Here is a 20,682-nt window from a genome sequence, read left to right as displayed (position 1 = left end):
GGGTTCGCTTGGGGCCAGTAATGGTTCACGAGTGCCGGCCACGTCCAGGGTATATGCTCGGGGAGTGACACTAATTCTCAAAGCGTCAAAATGTTCACAAGAACTTTTGGATTTTCTTCAATATTCAACATTTCAATTTTTCTTTTCATAGACTTAACTTCCCAATTGGTACTCTCAAATCAGACACAAAAGAATGAAAATCAATTGGGCTAAGTGGTGGCAATCGTGGTAACTTTATTATTTTATTCTTAACATCATAATTTTTAAGATATTAAGATATTCTGTGAATCTATATAGTACATCAAAAACTGTGATTGGTTGGATCCTAAATAATGTAGATGGAGTTAGTTTTTGCCACTAAACCAATCTGCTCCATAATAATAGTGAAGATGACGTGTGAAAAAGGGGTACATTTATTTGCATTTGATTGAATTAAATTGAAAATAAATTTTGACCTACGAGACTTTATAGAAGAATAGAACAAATGGAATTCATCAATTGAACTAAATTAGAGTTTTCCATCATAGCCATAAGAGAAAGGAAATAGCTTAATCCTTCAATGTTTGAGAGTTTTTTTTTTTACTGAAACCTGATAGACTTGTGGTTAAAGTGACTTCATTACCTAAATTGCTTAATAGTTTGGAAAATTGAAGATATTGATTAATTTTTCCTTGGCCTGGGAATAGTGCTATAAGAACATGAGATTTTTTATTTTGTAAATTTTTATGTTTTGGGTGGTGAAAAGAGACGTATCCATGAAGGAGAATGACTTGGTTACAATTGATTAAGGTCACACATACTTACACTAGCATGTAAATGGTTTCAGATATAAAAAAATTTAAAAAAATTATCATATTTCTTTAAACATCTACTTAAATATTTAAGTTTTGACATATTATAAATTTTATTAAATAAAAAAATATCAAAAGATATTTTACTTAAACTTTCTTGAAGTTCTAAGATGTATCTGGAATTCTTTGTTATACCAAGAATCAACTTTATTATTTAGTAAAAAATAACACAAGAAATGCATGAGTACTTTAGAGTAATATGTAACAAAAAAAATAAAATAATGATGGTAAGTAATATGTTTTATTATTAGATCTAATGTTTGCTAACCAATTAGAGTTACAAAAGCATGACATAAGTACATATTCGATAGTGCATAAGTACCCCTACTGAACTATGATTGAAATCCCATTGACACACACTAACTTAATTAGGGTCCTATTATCCCTCGAACTAATTTTTTTCTTACATTCATGCACCTTTTGTGCTAATGTTACACCTTCAACCAAATAAATTTTTTATGTTTGTACACACGTGTCTGTCACGTGTGTAAACTTTTAATTTTTTTTTAAGAAAATATAAATTAAAGGACACTTTTTTTAAAAACAAAATTAACATAATTTTCTAAAAATAATTAAAAGTGAAAAGATAAGAATTCAATGAAAGAAAAAAAATTAAAAAATCAAAGTGAGGAAGAAATTAATATAATTATTTCAGAAACAAAGAAAATTATTTCATTATGAGTAATTTCGAAGAAATTCACTATTTTTTCTGAAACGAAGAACAAACTCTTAAAAAGACTAATTGATTACTATCTATTTTATTGAAGTCATCGATTCATGAGTGATTTAGTACTCATTATGACCAAGTAAAATCTCATTAGCAAAAGCCTTGAGATTCACACTTGATGTACCATTTTCCTTCATAGCTTCCTTAGCTAAATCACTCCATTTCTTGACATTTCTTCTCATTTCTTCCCCTCATTCACCATCCCCCATCACGATCATGATACATATATTGAATTCATCTCTTTCCACGACACCACCTTCACTAACATTAACTCTAACACCATTCTTCCAAATATCTTGAATGAGTTTTGCATTACAAACTTGATTGTTCCAGAGTGGACATGCCACAATAGGTATCTTAGATGCTATGCTCTCTAAAGTTTAATTCCATCCACAGTGAGTCAAGAAACAACCAACAGAAGGGTGTTTCAAACTTCCACTTGTGAACACCAACTCATTATCTTCCCATGCTTTACAAGTTCGTCTTTGCAACTCAACTTTTCCTCCATCTTATCCCCGTCTTGTCCTTCCCTAATCACCCACAAAAATGGCCTCCCACATTTCAGCAATCCGTGACCAATCTCCTCAATCAATTGACTTGATATTTCGGAGTAACTACCAAATGCTATGTAGATAACTGATCCCTTGTCCTTTGAGTTCAACCAATCCATATAATTCTTCGAATTAATCTCAATCATACCATCTCGAAAAATATTATCATGAAGAAAGATTGAAGGAATTGAAGGCCCAATTCCCACCATAGTTACATGCTTTAGAATTCTCAAAGCATCAAATTCCAAAGCATCAAAAGTGTTCACAAGAACTCCTGGATTTTCTTCACTACTCAACATTTCAATTTACCTTTTAATAGACTTAACTGCCCAGTTGGAACTCTCCACGTCATCAAACACAAAAGAAGGAAAATCAATTGGACTAAGTGGTGGCAATCCTGGTAACTCTTTTATTTTATCCTTAATTAGCATCACAATTTTTGAAATAATTAGAATAGTCTGTGAATCTATAATATAGTAAATATCAAGAACTGTGGCAGGTTGGATCCAAAATAATGTAGATGGGATATTAAGTTTTTTTGCCACTAAACCAACCCATTCTATGATAATCGTGTAGATGACATGTGAAAAAGGGGTACCATTTTTTGCATATGATTGGATCAAATTGAAAATAAATTTTGACCCATGGGACTTTACAGAAGATTAGAACATATGAAACTCATCAATTGAACTTAACTGGAATTTGCCATCATAGTCATCAGAGAAAGGAGCAAAGCTTAATCCTTCAACATTTGAGAGTTTTTTTATTTTACTGTCACGACCCAGACCATCATAATTGGCACCCACACTAAACCTCCAATGGGAGAACCACTACTACAACCCAAACAAAGCAACTAAACCAAAAACTAAAGCATTTAAGTTATGGAAGCAAGTTAAATAGCTAAAGATTGAAGTTCTCATAAACTTCCAAAAGATCTAACAACTAAACAATGCGGAAAAACACATAGAACCTAATCATCAATGTACCAAAACATCTAATAAGATCCATAAGTCTAACAAGAAGGGTTACAACCCCAAACTAATGAACTAATAACTAACTAGAAAAGTCTAAGTCTGAAATGTGGACATAGACGAAAGGAGAACTCATTGCTGCCTGAAAGAACTGGCTAACACATGAATTCGATCGGCGGTCACTGATCTTTTAAGCAAGGTCTGTCAATAGCCGCCTGAAGATGCCCTGTACTCAACAAAGAAAAAGCAAGTGCAGTATCAGTACACAACCACATTGTACTGGTAGGATCATGCAGCTATCTCACTAAATGCAACATACATAAGTCAATACAATCAAATGCATATAACGAACATATACAATATTATCAACATCTACAAACAAGGTACAATTTCATATTTCTCAAGATACACAATTATATCAATTCATTAGTCCTCTCATGAAACCCAAACCCAAACTGTTAGCATATTGAGACGGGGTTCCCGATCCAATGATTATGTCAGAATGTGACAATCGATCCAATGTAGTGTTTTGGAATGCAACACCAGATCCATTCAACAAGCTACAATCACAATCACAAAGTACATTCTCATAATTATACAATCAAATCATGAATCATGGAATTCATCATTCATATATCCTTATTTACAATTAATGTGATCAATAATGCAACATTCACATACATATATGTATCATAATGAAGCAAGAACAAACATAAATCACACAATCATAGAATCACAACCATCACCTACCTCGAAACAAGCTTGAAACCCTAAGAAACTTGAGTCTTCCCTTTTCGGATTCGTTCCGCTTGTTCTTGGTCTACAAACAATCAATATAATGTGGGAATCAATAAACAATCACTAATTACCCAAATTACTGACAATTCTAACAACCCTAGATTATACCCATGATCCCATTAACCAAATTAGGTCTTTTTCCACAATAATTCTCAAATCGAAACTCTTCCCCATCGATAATTACCCATTAGATTACGGTTTATGGATCGAAAAATGGATTTGGGGAGTTAAAATTCTTACCTTTAGCCTAAAAAATGATGGAAAAATGTCAAGAAAACCCCTAGGTTCGTTCCTTAGCTCTAAAGTTTGAAAATTGCAGAATAAAACATTTTTGGGATTTATTTCTGACTTTAAGTTGTGTCTGCCCCGCCACAGTGGCACTCACCCCGCTACAACGGCCCCGCCCTAGTGGTAGAAATCCCGCCCCAATGTCTTGCACGGAACCAGTGTGCTATTTTAATAATACCAAGATCCCATTTCACAACACACCTTCATTCAACGACGCTCAAAAAATACCCGTTCACGCTAAGATCAATTTTGGGAGTTCTACTCACCCGAATTCAATTTCGTAAAGTCATACGGATTCCTTAACGACTTATCTATCTACTCATGTGATCAAATTAATAATTAAACCATCCAATTGCTTCCAGATTTCCCTAGACTTTAGTGACTCCAATATCATCCGAATCTGGACTAGGTTGGGAAAATCCAAGTTACTACGAAAAGGTTTTCCGGCCCAAATTTTTTTCCCGTTGGCTTTTCTTTAATGACAGAACCCGGTCGTTATAATAGATACAATTTACCCATCACTCATCCCCGAGTGATAAAACTTCGGAAAAATAGGCTAAAGAAAGAATGGAGTAGTACCTGAATCGACGAACAATTGGGGATACTTGTCTCGCATGTCCTTCTCGATTTCCCAAGTAGCTTCCTGAACTGGACAATGCTTCCATTGAACGTTCACAGACTTAATCTCCTTAGTCCTCAACTTACGCACATCACGATCAAGAATTGCAACTGGTTCCTCCTTCTATTGGAGGTTTTTGTCTAACACAATTGAGTCCCATTTAATGATATAATCTCTGTCACCATGATATCTCTTCAACATGGACAGATGAAATACTGGATGAACTCCCGATAGGGTAGGAGGTAAAGCTATTCTATAAGACACTGGCCCTGCATATTCAAGAACCTTAAAGGGACCATTATATCACAGACTTAGCTTGCCCTTCTTGCCAAATTTCATCACCCCTTTCATGGCTGATACCTTAAGAAGAACATTCTCGCTAGTCTGGAAAGCCATATCTCTTACCTTATGGTCTGCATACTTCTTCTATCTACTCTGGGATGCTAAGAGTTTAGTTTGGATGCTCTTCACCTTATCTTGAGCATCTTTCACTTAATCAACCCCCAAAGGTTTCACATCTCCAACCTCAAACCATCCTATGGGAGATCTACATCCTCTACCATAAAGTGCCTCAAATGGTGTCATATCAATGCTGGAGTGATAGCTATTATTGTAAAAGAATTCACACAAAGGTAAGAACTTGTCCCAATGCCCTCCAAAATCAAGCACACATGCCCTTAACATGTCTTCTAACACTTGAATAGTCCTCTCCGTCTGCCCGTCCGTTTGTGGATGGAAGGCTATACTAAAAGTGAGTTGTGTGCCTAATTCATCATGCAATTTCCTTCAAAACTTGGATATGAATTTGGTACCACAGTTTGAGATGATAGAGAGGGGCACCCCATGTAACCTCACTATCTCTTTCACATACACTTTAGCCAATTGTTCAACATTATAATCTATTCTTACCAGAATAAAATGGGTTGACTTAGTCAATCTATCAACCACTACCCAAATAGAATCAAACTTCCTTAAAATCTTGGGAAGACCAACCCCAAAATCCATGGCTAACCTCTCCCACTTCCATTCTTGAATTGGGAATCTCTGAAGTAAACCTATAGGGCTTAGGTGTTAATACTTCACTTGTTGGCAATTTTGACACTTCAAATCTGGTATATCATTCTTCATGCCCGGCCACCAATAATTTTGCTCTAATTCTCGGTACATCTTGGTCACACCCGGATGAATAGAATATCGCGAACCATGAGATTCTGTCAACAATTTTTGAATCAAGTCATCAACTTGAGGAACACAAATCCTTCCTTTAAAACTGAGCACACCTTCCACATCAAGAGTGGTCTCTTGTGCCTTACCAATAACAGTCTTCTTCTTGAGTTCATTCAAATTTTCATCCTCAAATTGTTTGACCTTGATCTCTTCAATGAACGTGGCCCTAACCTCAATGCTAGCTAACACCCCACCTCTTTTTGAGATGCCTAACTGCATGAACTTAGACTCCAAGGTCTGAATTTCCCTAGTCAAAGGTCGCTTGGTTACACTCAAGTAAGATAGAATACCTATACTCACTGTTTTTCGACTCAAAGTGTCTACCACAACATTAGCCTTACCTGGTTGGTATTGAATGGTCACATCATAATCCTTGAGTAACTCCATCCACCTTCGCTGTCTAAAATTCAGATCCTTTTGAGTGAAAACATGTTGCAAACTACGATGATCAGTAAATACCTCACACTTAACACCATAGAGATAATGTCGCCAGATCTTAAGAGAAAACACTACCGCTGCCAACTCCAAATCATGCGTTGGGTAATTCCTTTCATGCACCTTCAATTGACGTGATGCATAAGCCATAACATTCTTATCCTGCATCAACACAACACCCAAACCAGAATGTGAAGCATCATAATAAACAATAAAATCTTTGCCTTCAACCAATAACGCTAGAATAGGTACGGTGGTCAAGAGAGTCTTGAGCTTTTGAAAGCTCTCTTCACATTTTTTAGTCCATTCAAATGGTATCTCATTTTTGGTCAAATTTGTCAAGTGAATGGTAGTGGAAGAAAAATTCTTCACAAATCAACGATAGTAGCTAGCAAGCCCCACAAAACTCCTAACTTCCGTCACAGAGCTAGGCCAAACCCAATTCTTAACTGCTTCAATCTTTTGGGGATCTACCATTACCCTTTCTTTTGAAACTACATACCAAAAAATGCAACCGCATTCAACCAAAATTCACACTTATAGAATTTTGCATATAACTTTTGTTTCCCAAGAACCCCCAGAACAATACGAAGATGGTCGGTATGCTCTTTCTCACTTCTCGAATAGACAATATACAGTCAATAAAGACTATGACGAATGAATCAAGAAATGGTTTGAACACCCTATTCATTAAACTCATAAAAGCGGCGGGCGCATTGGTCAACCCGAATGACATAACTAGAAACTCATAGTGCCCATAAAAGGTCCTAAACGCTGTCTTGGGCACATCCTCAGGCCTAATTTTCAACTGATGGTAGCCAGACCTTAGATCAATTTTAGAGAAAACTGATGCACCTTGCAATTGGTCAAAAAGATCATCTATTCGAGGCAAAGGGTACTTGTTTCGAATAGTGACCCTATTCAATTGTCGGTAATCTATACACATTCTCATGCTACTATTTTTTTTCTTAACAAACAAAACTGGAGCAACCCATGGGGAAGCACTAGGGCGAATGAATCCTTTATCAAGAAGTTCTTGGTTTTGAGCCTTAAGCTCACTTAATTCCGCCGGAGCCATGTGATATGGAGGGATAGAAATTGGATGAATACTAGGTTCTAAATCAATGTAAAAGTCTATATCTCTATCCAGAGGCATACCAGGCAAATCATTAGTAAACACTTCTCTAAATTCTGACACCACAGGAATAAACTCAATAGATGGAGACTCAACCTCAATATCCCAAATATGAGCCAAATAAGCCAAACAATCCTACTCTACCAATTTACTAGCCCGAATGGATGATATGATATTAGTTTTCTTAGGCTTGTACACCTCTTCCCACTCTAACTTTTCCCTTCCCGTAATTTCTAGAGTTACAGACTTAGTATTACAATTAAGCACAACATAATAGGGGAACAACCAAGTCATCCTAAGATTATTTCAAAGTCAGTCATACCTAAAATTACCAAATCAGCCCAAGTCTGAAAACCCTTAAACAGATAGGACAAGCACAATAAACATGGGTGACTATGACAGACTTTCCAACTGGGGTAGAAAGATAGATGGGGACATCAAGTATGTCACCAATCATAGAAAATTCTGAGGCAAATTGCAAGGATACATATGAATAAGTAGAAATCGGATCAAATAACACCTTAGCCATCCGATCACAGAAAAGAATAGTACATGTGATCACTGTGTCAGACGCCTCTGCCTTATTCTTACTCAAAAAGGCATAAAACTGAGCCCTATCATCTTGTCGAGCTACTTCCCTGCCTGGTTGCACTGCACCTTTGCCTGCGTTACCATTTCTTCTACCCCCACAGCCTCGCTGATTACCTCCTCGCCCACCTTGTGGACACCCTCGACCATTATTACCATTTCCCGCGGGTACCACTGCTCTAGTCTGCTGCTGCATGGAATCCAACACTCATGGGTGGGGACAATCTCTTCTCATATGACTAGGTTCTCCACAATTGTAGCAAGTATGATCAAAAGATGGTCTGCCGCCCGTCGAAGGCGTGACTCCTCGGTTATCCTGAATCAAATTATGAGATGGAGTTCCTGAGTAGTTACCTGTAGAGGCAGACATAGAAAACTGAATTGGCTTGGCTTCAAGCGTTGGCCTTTTAGACCCCTAGAGTAAGAACCTTGAAAGTTACTCGAGTTCTTGGCCCTTTTAGCCAATGCCTTAGCCTGACCGTCTCGCCTCACCCCTTCCACTTTCTTAACAAAGCCTGTTACCTCATTAAAGCTCCTCTCTGCCGAGGTCATATGAACATACAATACCTGCAACTCAGAGTTTAATCCCATAATAAACAAACAAATCCTCTCCTCCTCAGTAGTCACCAATTGAGTAGCATATCTAGACAAAGCATGGAACTTGGCCTCATAAGCAGCCACATACATACCACCTTGCTCCAAAGCCATGAACTCATCCTTCTTGCAATCTCTCAAAGTCCTAGGCACATATTTCTCTAAAAATAGAGCATGAAACTGGGTCCAAGAGAGTAGGGGTAAAGCTGAAGATCTGCATTCCATATAAGGTCTCGACCACTACTGAGCCTCACCTTGAAGCTGAAAAGTCACGAACTCAACCCCATGTTGATGGACAATTCCCAACTTATGAAGCCTCTTATAGAAGTCTAAATTAAACTCATAAGCATCCTCACTCTTAGAACCAAGAAATACATGAGGGTTTATCTTAAAAAACTTAGTCAACATTTCATGCTCATTTCCAGTCATAACAGAACCCAACAAAGGATGGAAGAAAACATCATTACCTCCAGTCCCACCTACCTTCGGCGTAGTGATGGCAACATGGGGATTAGTAGGAGCTTGAGTTGCTTGAATAGATGGAAGAATTCCAGAACCAACCAACCCTTTCAAGAATGACATGATATGTTGAGCTAACACTAGGTCTATGGAAGGAACACCGGTAGTCTCAGTCTGCACCTCTTCATCTTGTCTAACCTCCTCAACATTTTCAACCTCAACATTCTCCTCTATCTCTCCATGATCCACAAGAGGGGCCTCAATTTGGGGAGCATTTTTCACCGGTAACCCATCTGTAGTAGGTGCCACTCTTTCTCGTCCTCTACCACTAGCTCTTCCACTACCGCTGCCTCGACCGTGACCTCTCACTACAGATTTCTAGCTGGAGCATTGACAGGAGCTACGGGCCTGACGCTGTTGAATCTAGTATTAACCATATGTGGACAGAAGAGTGAAGGAGGTTAGATACTAATTCGAATCGACAGAGACCAATTGGAATCAAGTTATAGAACAAAAGGAGATAAGAGAAACATAGAGATTTTCCTAAAGTCCTATAGCCTCTCGAAGAAAAATAAAAACGTCTCCGTACCGTTCCGAAAGACTCTACTAGACTCATTTTGGTACATAGATATCAATTAACCTAGGCTCTGATACCAACTTTGTCACGACCCAAACCATCGTGATTGGCACCCACACTAACCCTCCGGTGGGAGAACCATTACTACAACCCAAACCAAGAAACTAAACCAAAAACTAAAGCATTTAAGTTACAGAAGCAATTTGAATAGCTAAAGACTGAAGTTTCCATAAACTTCCAAAAGATCTAACAACTAAACAATGCGGAAAAACACCTAGGACCTGAAAGTCAATGTACCAAAATATCTAACAAAATCCATAAGTCTAACAAGAAGGGATACAACCCCAGAATAATGTACTAATAACTAACTAGAAAAGTCTAAGTCCAAAATGTGGACATAGACGAAAGGAAAACTCATTGCAGCTTGAAAGAACTGGCTCACCCTTGAATTCGATCGGTGGTCACTGATCTTCTAAGCGAGGTCTGTCAATGGCCGCCCTGAAGATGCCCTGTACTCAACAAAGAAAGAGCAAATGCAGTATCAGTACACAACCACAATGTACTAGTAGGATCACACGGCTATCCCACTAAGTCCAACATACATAAGTCAATACAACAATACAATCACATACATATATCGAATATGTACAATATTATCAACAACTATGAACAAGGTACAGTTTCACATTTCTCAAGATACACAATTTTATCAATTCATTGGTCCTCTCATGAAACCCAAACCCAAACTATTAGCATATTTGAACGTGGTACCCGATCCAATGATTATGCCAAAACGTGGCAACGGATCTCATAATTTTGCCAGAACGTGGCAACCGATCCAAGTTAGTGTGTCAGAACGTAACACTCGATCCATTAAACAAGCCACAATCACAATCACAAAGTTCATCGTCATAATCATACAATCAAGTCATGATTTATGGCATTCATGATTCATATATCCTCATTTACAATTAATGTGATCAATAATGCAATATTCTCATACATACATGTATCATAATGAAGCAAGAAAAAACATATATCACACAATCATAAAATCACAACTATCACCTACCTCGAAACAAGTTTGAAACCCTAAGAAACTTAATTCTTCCTTTTCTGGATTCGTTCCGCTTATTCTTGATCTACAAACAATCAATATAATACGGAAATTAATAAACAATCACTAATTATCCAGATTACTAACAATTCTTACTACCCTAGATCATACCCATGATCCCACTACTCAAATTAGGGTTTTTTCCTCCATAATTCTCAGATCAAAACTCTTCCCCATCGATAATTACCCATCACATTACGTTCAATAAATCAAAAAATTAATTCGGGGAGTTAAAATCTTACCTTTAGCCTCAAGAATGGTGGAAAATTGTCAAGAAAACCCCTGAGTTCGTTCCTTTGCTCTCAAGTTTGAAAATTGCAGAATAAAATATTTTTGGGGTTTATTTCCGACTTTAAGTCGCGTTAGCCCTACCACGACGGCACTCACCCTGCTACAACGGCCCCGCCTTGGCGGCAGAAATCCCACCCCAGCGGCTTGCACAGAACCAGTGAGTTATTTTAATAATTCCAAGACCCTCATTTCACAACACACCTTCAACTAATGACACTCAAAACATACCCATTTACGCTAAGATCAATTTCGGGAGTTCTACTCACTCGAATTCAATTTCGTAAAGTCGTACGGATTCCTTAACGACTTATCTATCTACTCATCTGATAAAATTCATAATAAATCACCCAATTGATATAATATTTCCCTAGAATTTAATGACTCTGATTTAGTATATGGACTAGGTTGGGAAAATCCAAGTTACTACGAAAAAGTTTTCCAGCCCAAAATTTTTCCCCGTTGGCTTTTCTATAAAGACGGAACCAGGCCGTTACATTTACTGAAAGCTGATAGGCTCGTGGTTAAAGTGACTCCAATGCCTAAATTGATTAATTGTTTGGAAAATTGAAGACATGGATTTATTAGGCCTTGGCCTGGGAATAGTGCTATAAGAACATGAGACTTTTCATTCTTCAAATTTTTCATGTTTTGGATGGTGAAAAGAGAAGTATCCATTAAGGAGAATGAGGATTTTGGGCAGGAGAACTTTGTTAATCAATAAGGCGTTTTTGAACTGGCTTGGTTACAACTGATTAAGGTCACACATATTTATACTAGTAAATAGATTGTTTTAGATATAAAAAAAACTCAAGAAAATTTATCATATTTCTTTAAATATGTACTTTAAATTTTAAGTTTTGAGATTTATATAAATATTTATTAAATAAAAAAATATCAAAAGATATCTTAATCAAACTTTCTAGAAGCTCCAAAAAGTATCTAGATTTATTGTTATTCCAAAAATAAACTTTATTATTCACCAACAAATACAACAAGAAATACATGAATACTTTATAGTAAATAACAAAACAAATATAATGATAGCAAGTAGTATGTTTCATTACCAGATATAATGTGTGCTGATAATTTAGAGATACAAAAAAAAGATATTTTTATTTTTCCATGAATCATCATTATTATTTAGTAAAAAAACACAAGAAAAGCATGAGTACTTTAATCTAAGAAAACATAATTATAGCAAGTAGTATATTTTATTATTAGATATAACGTGTGCTAACAAATTAGAGATACAAAAGCATGACATGTTTGTTGTTTCGAGAATCATCATTATTATTGAGTAAAAAATACAAGAAATGCATTAGTCCTTTAGTCTAAAAAAATGAAAATGAAACATAATGACAGCAACTAGATTGTTTTATTAATCATTTTTATCATTCAATAAAAAAAATGACGCAAGAAATGCATGAGTACATAGTACTTTAGACTAAGAAACAAAATAAACACAATAATAGTAAGTAATATGTTTTATTATCAAATATGTCGTGTGCTAACAAATTAAAGATCCAGAAGCATGACATATACAGATATTTGATTGTAAATTATTATTTTTAAAACATAATCAGAAACTTGATAACGTAATTCAAAATTAGAATATAAAGAAGTAAGCAAATGAAGAAAAAATTTCAGCATAAAATACATATATATTATCTATCTACACTATAGTTTTTCTATAGGGTGAGAGTACTCAAGAATAGTATTTTTGTCAGCTCTGATGTTGGAATATGTGATTGTATATCTCATCTAAAAATTTTAAGTTTTAGAGAAGACACATTTTTATTTACTTAATTATAAATTCTGATACTGCTTAGCTCGAGAAAACAAAAAATATAGAAATAGATTAAATAAATTCAATTTTTGTGTTGTATCAGTTTCATTTGGCGAAATAGACATGAATGCTCTTATAGTTGGATTGACCTTTTCACCAACCTTAATGAATAACAAGAACAAAATCCTGTAAAAAAAAACCCATCCCTAGTAAAATGACAAGGTGTATTCACTTTGAATAATCAATCTTATTTGCCTTGTATCGCTTAAAATATATTTTCCACCGATCATAATAATTTGAATTTCACCTTCACGCTTATTACAATTTTTTATTCCTTCAAACTCATTCTAAAACATCCGCATACTTATGAAAGGCAATGTAGGGTAGTTAAAGGGTACTTTCAGAATGAAATTATTAGGCACAATACTCAATTACTCATGTTCTTCATGCCTCCAACCACCTCGTCTCTCCACACAAAATCTTACAACTTAACATTACATTTCATCATGACCTATTGTTTTCTTTTCTTCTTTACTATTCTATTTTACATACATATGCTCTCTCATGTTCTTCTACTCTTTAATTATTTGTGTTTGCTGATTCGAATTTCAAATTAGCTATAACATCAACATTTATGGACTATTGAAGACAAGATTATTTTTAAGTTAATGGTTATGATTTATGCATATTGTGTTTTGGTTCAGGTATGAGGTGAAAAATATAAAATTCTACATTGTATTAAAGCTAGGTCTTGATAAAACAATTTTTTTATTTGCATGACTTCCATTGAGTTTCATTAATTAGGGTTTTGAAATTGTGATTTTTCATTTACTTTGCCTCTGCTTTCTCTTTATATAATAATGAGTTGTTGTTGACAATTATATTATTTAAAGATCTTTTACATCTCCTTTAATTTATTAAAAGTTGGCTTAATATATAGGCTAATGTTGGTTTTTGTGGAATTTTTGTTTCTTTTGCTTAAAGAAAAGATACATATATAGATTAGGAATTAATTAAATACATTCAAACATTTTTTACCGAATTAATTTTATTAGGGGAAATAGACATGTATACTTTTATAACATAATTTACATAATCTTTTCACCAACCTTAATTATAAATAGAAAAAACAAAATTGTGTACATAATTTTCATCCCAAATTAAAGAATATTTAACATTTCTCCATGAAATACCATCTCAAAAGGATAAATATTTATAAGAAATTATTGATGCGATGTAGAGTTTAAATTGTATATATTTTCAAATCAAATAGTTTAATATGACAATAATTTTTTCATATTATCCTTCATATAAGCCTTGTTTTTTGTTTTTTTTAATTGTAGCCACAAGGGCAACAATACAGTCACAACAAAAAAAAAACAAAAACTAAAAGGGTTGGTATAACGACCTATTCCCTTCGTTATAGAAAAGCCAATGGGGAAAGAATTGGGGCCAAAAAACTTTTGAGTAGTAACTTTGGATTTCCTAGCCTAGTCCAGATTTGGATGAAATTGAACTCAGTGATGTCTAGGGAAATATGGTAACAAATGAGAGATCTTATTGTGATTTTGATCACATGACTAGATAGCTAAGACGTTAAGGAACCCGTACGACTTTATAGAATTGAATTCGGGAGAGTAGAACTTCCAAAACTGATCTTTGCGTGAAAGGGTATTTTCTGAGTGTCATGGGATTAAGGTGTGTTGTGAAATGGGGTTTGAAATTCTTAATTTTGCTCATTGTTTTGTGCAAGCTGCTTTGGCGGTGGTTTCTGTTGCCAAGTCGGGGTCACTGTAGCAGGGTGATGAGCGCTGTGGCGGGCCAGACGCGACTTAAAGTCATAAATAAACCCAAAACGTCTTTATTCTGCACATTTCAACTTTGAGAGCTAAAGAACGACCCCAAGGATTTTCTTGATAGTTTTCCACCATTCTTGAGGCTAAATGTAATGTTTTCACTCCCCGAATCCATTTTTCGATTTGTAGAACTTAGTTTCTTGGGTGATTATTGTTGGGGAAGGGTTCTGGAACTGTTTGGATGGTGGGAAAAATCCCTAATCTGGGTATGGGGATCAAGGGTTTGACCTAGGGTTGATATTATTCATTATGATATGGATAATTGGGTCTTGATTGTTGATCCTTGCGTATAAATTGTTGTTTGTAGACCTAGAACAAGTGGAAAGAATTTGAAAAGGGAAGATTCAAGTGCCTTAGGGGATTCAAGCTTGGATTCGAGGTAGGTGATGGTTGTGATTTCATGTTGGTGTGATATATGTTTGTAATTGTTCATTATAATGCATGTGTGTATGCGAATATTGCATTATTGATCACCCTAATCGTAAATGAGGATAATTGAATAATTGTATGCTAGGAATTACCTCTTGTTGTATGATTGTGAGAATGTACATTGTAATTGTGATTGTCGTTTGTTGAATGGATCGGGTGTTGCGTTGTAACACGCTAACTTGGATCGGTTGCCACATTTCGGCATAAACATGGGATCAGTTGCCACGTTTCGGCATAAACATGGGATCAGTTGCCACGTTCTAGCATAAACATTAGATCAGGTACCACGTTCCGGTATGCTAACAGTTTGGGTGTGGGTTCCATGATAGGGCCGTTGAATTGGGTTTCATTAGAAGACCATTGAATTGGGTTCCGTGAGAGGACCATTGAATTGTGTTGTGTATCTACTTGTTATGATTACATTCATATCTAATGATTTTTGATATTGGAAGACTGTATGTTGCTCTAAATAGATAACCAATGTGTATTATTGAGAACGTGAGATGCTACATTGATCCTGAAAAGATGACTAATATTTTATATGTCCAGTATATGCATGTTTTATAATGTTGTGGTTCCTTGCATGTGTTTCACTTAATGAGATAGCCACGTGATCCTACCATTACACTGTGGTTGTGTATTGATACTGCAGTTGCTCTTTCTTTCTTGAGTACATGGCATCTTCGACTCAGCTAGGTGACTATTGAGCGTGACCGAATTCAAGGGTGAGCCAGTTTTTTCAGGTTGCCATAAATTTTTCTTATTTAAGTCCACTCTTTTTGAAGTCCGACGTTTTGTTAAGGTATTGTTTAGTTTCGGGGTTGTACCCCTTGTTCTTAGACTTGTCATTGGTAGAGTTTTGGTACAATAACTTTCTGGTTCTAGGGGTTGTTCTTCTGTATTAGTTGGTTAGTTGTTTGTTAAAAACCTTGGACTTTATGGGGATTTCAATTTTATAGTCATTTAAACTTGCTTCCGTATATTTAAATGCCTTAGCTTTCATAAAAAATGTTTGTTTGGGTTATAGTAATGGTTCTCCCACTGGAGGGTTTGTGTGGGTGCCAATCACGACGGTCTCGGTCGTGACAAAGTTGGTATCAGAGCCCTAGGTTCGTTGATCTCATTTTACCAAAATGAGTCTAGTAGAGTCTTGAGTAACGATACGATGACATCCACACTTTTTTTTGAGAGGCTATAGGACTTTAGAAAAACTCACTTCTTTTTACTCCTTCATGCTATGACTTGAATCCAATTGGTATATGGGTAATACAGATTGGTACCTTTCCTCCTTCACTCTATGGTCTGAGCTATAGCAACAACAACGGTAACACCATCACTAGCAAGAGAGGATGTGTATAGACTATCGTGAATAGGGTCACCATTCAGAACAAGTATCTATTGCCTCAGATAGATGACTTTTTCGATCAATTGCAAGGTGCATCCGTTTTCTCTAAGATTGATTTAAGGTCTGGTTACCATCAATTAAAGATTTAGGCGGTTAAGAATTGGGTTCGACCAAGTTCTATGATTGAAATTAGCAGTTTTGTGGGGCTCGCTAGTTACTATTGTCGTTCCAATTGGTATCTCAATGGAGTGAACTAGACGTCCTAGTCCCAACTAAATGGACACAAGCAAGTTAATTGAACCTAAGAAGGTTCCAATTGGTATTAGGCCTTAGGAGTCGTATAAGGCATAGATGATCAGTAATGGTCGTCTATGGAACGAACTAATTAAAGAATTTGGGTTTATCTGCAAGTTGTAACTGCTTGAGTGTCATAAAACTTATTGTTAAAAGAAAGTCATCACGAGATTACGTGCAAGGGTCTAGATTAATTACGATTTAGTTCGTACGCGAGAAATCTGGACATACGTTGCGACCAACTAATAACCGTGTGAGAGTCTGGGTATATCATGGGGATATGTGTGTGGTAGTGTTGAAATGATGTAAAAAGATTTAAAGTGTGTACTTCGTTGGGTTAACCGTGGGGGTGGGGTAAGACAACAACTATCCTAGCTAAGGGGAGTACTCTAAAAATGCTTGTGTTATAACTGGGGACCTTTGGGAGAATTAAAGAAAAGAAAGGAACCTTAGAAATTATTGGCTGGGGTTATGTTTCCGTCAGGGCCGTTTGGCGGGATTTTATCCGCCATAGGAAGATCGCTAGTGTGGGATTTCTCTAGCTAGAGCGGGACATAGCGAGACAGAATCTTAGGCTTGTCTCCCCTATTTTCCCATAGACACAATTATGGACCCTGAATTGTACCCGAACTAATATCCGCTATTTAATTCAGTATTCAACAATCAAATATAAGTTATAAGGTTTGTTAAAATTATGTAGAACATGGGCATATGAGGAGGAAATCAGCGAGGTCGTGGAGGCTAGGGAAATGATAATGTAGGTAGATGAGTAGTACATCCAGGCGAGGATGTTGCCTGTCAAGAAGACAAGGCTCAGTTATATGCTTTTCCAGGCAAGACCGAGTTTGAGGTGTGTGATGCAGTGGTCACTAGTGCTACTCTTGTATGTGCCCGGATGGCTATTATTTTGTTTGATCCAGATTTTACTTATTCTTATGTGTCCATGCGATTTGCCTTTGAATTTGATATGATTTGTGATATACTTGATGCCCCCATCCATATTTCTACCCCAGTTAAAGAGTAAGTCATAGTCACCCATGTATCATGTTGTCCTGTTGTTTATGGATTTTCAGATTTAGGTTGATTTGGTTATGTTGGATATGACTGACTTGATATAATATTATGCATGACTTGGTTGTACCCATATTTTATCGGGCTTAATTGTAATACTAAGTCGGTAACTCTAGAGATCCTCGGTAGGGAAAGATTAGAGTGGGAAGGGGTGTACATGCCTAAGCTAGCTAAGATCATATCCTCCATTTGAGCTAGGAAACTGGTAGGGCAAGGTTGTTTGGCTTATTTGGATCATGTTTGGGGTGTTGAGGTTGAGTCTCCCTCTATTGAGTCTATTCCTGTGGTATCTGAGTTTTAAGGAAGTGTTTCCTACGAATTTGCCTGGTATGCCTATATATTGAGATATAGATTTCTGCATTGACTTGGAAACTGACACTTTCCCCATTTCCATCCCTCAGTATCGTATAGCTCCAGCAAAATTAAGAGAGCTTAAGGCTCAAATCCAAGAGCTTCTTGATAAAGGGTTCATCCGTCCTAGTGTTTCCAAATGGGGTGCTCCTGTCTTATTTGTTAAGAAGAAGGAGGGTAGCATAAGGACTGATGATTTTATCTTAATTCATAAGAGAGTGGATTAATACCAGAATGACACGCTTATGGATAAAGAAAGTTTCATTGAGTATACTTGGGTGAAGGAAATTGAAGATTTTAGCAAGAAGGTGAGTATAAAATAGGGTTAGTCCTTTAAATTTGATAAGTATACCTAAGTTTGAGGTGTCATGTTGATGAAAATGTTGACTTAATAGTGATAGTCAAGGATGACAGAGCGTAATGGTAATAAGAGTCTTGATGGATTGTGACGGGATGCAACTATATAATAAAATTATTGATGAAGTGAATTTTTGTATAGTAATTATGACTTGCGAGTACCTAAGGTCGTGGTTTTCTAATACTTGGTGAGTAACGTGGTTGTATGGAAAATTATAAGAGATGGTAGGACACCACTCGAATAAAATGTTAAAGAGCTAGAGTTATAATGAAGTAAAATATAGTAGAATGTAGTACAACCTTTAGAGAGAGGTGAGAGCAAGAATATTTTATTGGATTCTTAAGGCTAAAGAGATCTCTTCAGAGGGGTAGATAATTGGGTTCAGAGATGCCTGGTTTCATTGTTTTGCTGTGGCTATAGTACTAGTGTTATGGGTCCATCAGATGGGTTAAAAACTATTGAAAAAAGCTTGAGAAAGGATTGCTTGAACATTAGCTTGAGTGTGATGACAAGTCCTTGGTTTTGTTTTTGAGTCTAGTAATGAGTATAACTGAAATTTTAGCAAAATATATGGCAAGATCGATGAAGATGCGATCAATGATAAACAGAGATCCATGAATTCATAAAAATCTTCAAGGTACAAGCTAATGTTGATAGAGAAAGACATTCTGTTATATGGTGGAAATTACAATTAAGATATTTCATTGTNATGATAAACAGAGATCCATGAATTCATAAAAATCTTCAAGGTACAAGCTAATGTTGATAGAGAAAGACATTCTGTTATATGGTGGAAATTACAATTCAGATATTTCGTTGTGAGTCTACATTCGTGGTGATGTATTTTATCAAGGTATGAATTGGCAAGGTGAGAAATGATCAATTGTATCCGATATTGAGCATTTGAAAGGACTTACACCTGGGGTGAGTCGTACGTTTACTACTATTAATTGTTAAGTACCTAAGAAAGGTTTCATTTTAAAAAGTGTTGGTTTACAATAAGGTAAAAGGTCGCAATGTTTATGATGGTTGTTAGTGTTATGAGTATGATTTACTAACTATGCTCTAGTGTGATTTCACTTTTGTGAGTGGATTTCTAGTGGTGGATCAGGGGTACCAAATCCTGTGATGTTCTCTTCGTTGAGTGGGAAAATTGGGAAGATTTGGTTATTTCGAATGACATAATTGGTGTTGTCTTGGATTTGTTAAAGTATTTTAGTGGCTCTATATGTACCACCTTGCTTATGAGATTTTATAGAAGAGCTACCATGCGTATTTGTGGTTGTCCCGCAATCTTAATATTCCTTTAGTCGTCGAGGTCATGCATCAATTATGTGTGGTTGAATGTAGGGATCATTGGGTCCAATTCTACTGTTCTTAAGAGGTAATCTACAATTACTAAATCTAGCATTTCGATAGTGTTGTTGGAAGAGTTGTATGCTTGGACATATCACTCGATAAGTATCTGATTTCTAAAGATCAAATTTGTTATAACTTAAGCTCATGGGAATTTACGTTGTGGGGTGGAGATATTGTTAAGAACTATGAATGTTTGGGTATTATAAGTGTGTGTTGGTTGATTCAGGTTCACTTCTAGTGTAGCGAGTATTGACTTGGAAATTTATCATGCTTAAGTACTAAAGGATTCGTTCGGATGATTGTGTCAAGGTCATTGATAACATGATGTAGACGTGTGTACGATCAACTTTGGTGGTTGTTTGGAATCACTTTTGTTGCAGTTAAGTTTACATACAATAATATTTATCACTCGAGTATTGAGATGACTTCATTAAGGCATTGTATGGGAGGATGTGTAGGTGTTCAATTGGCTGGTTTGAGGTTGAAGATGTGAAGCCTTTGAGAGTTGATTTGGTGAAAGATGTTCAGGGTAAGGTGAAAAGTATCCAATCTAAGCTTCTAGCAGCCTAGAGTCGACTGAAAAAGTATGTGGGACAACTAATCCC

General features: G+C 36.1%; 1 long non-coding RNA gene and 1 pseudogene across 1 annotated transcript in view; both read right to left on the bottom strand.

Moving 5' to 3' along the window:
• Positions 1-20,682, bottom strand: part of LOC125853865 (uncharacterized) — a 536,174-nt gene that overhangs the window by 306,340 nt on the left and 209,152 nt on the right. The gene's annotated exons all lie outside the window — the stretch shown is intronic.
• Positions 1,638-11,903, bottom strand: LOC125853798 (UDP-glycosyltransferase 75C1-like; annotated as a pseudogene).

This window comes from Solanum stenotomum, chromosome 1 (genome assembly GCF_019186545.1).
Source record: "Solanum stenotomum isolate F172 chromosome 1, ASM1918654v1, whole genome shotgun sequence".
NCBI lineage: Eukaryota > Viridiplantae > Streptophyta > Magnoliopsida > Solanales > Solanaceae > Solanum > Solanum stenotomum.
Note: the sequence above shows the minus strand (reverse complement) of the source record. Positions and strands in the feature narration are given on the sequence as shown.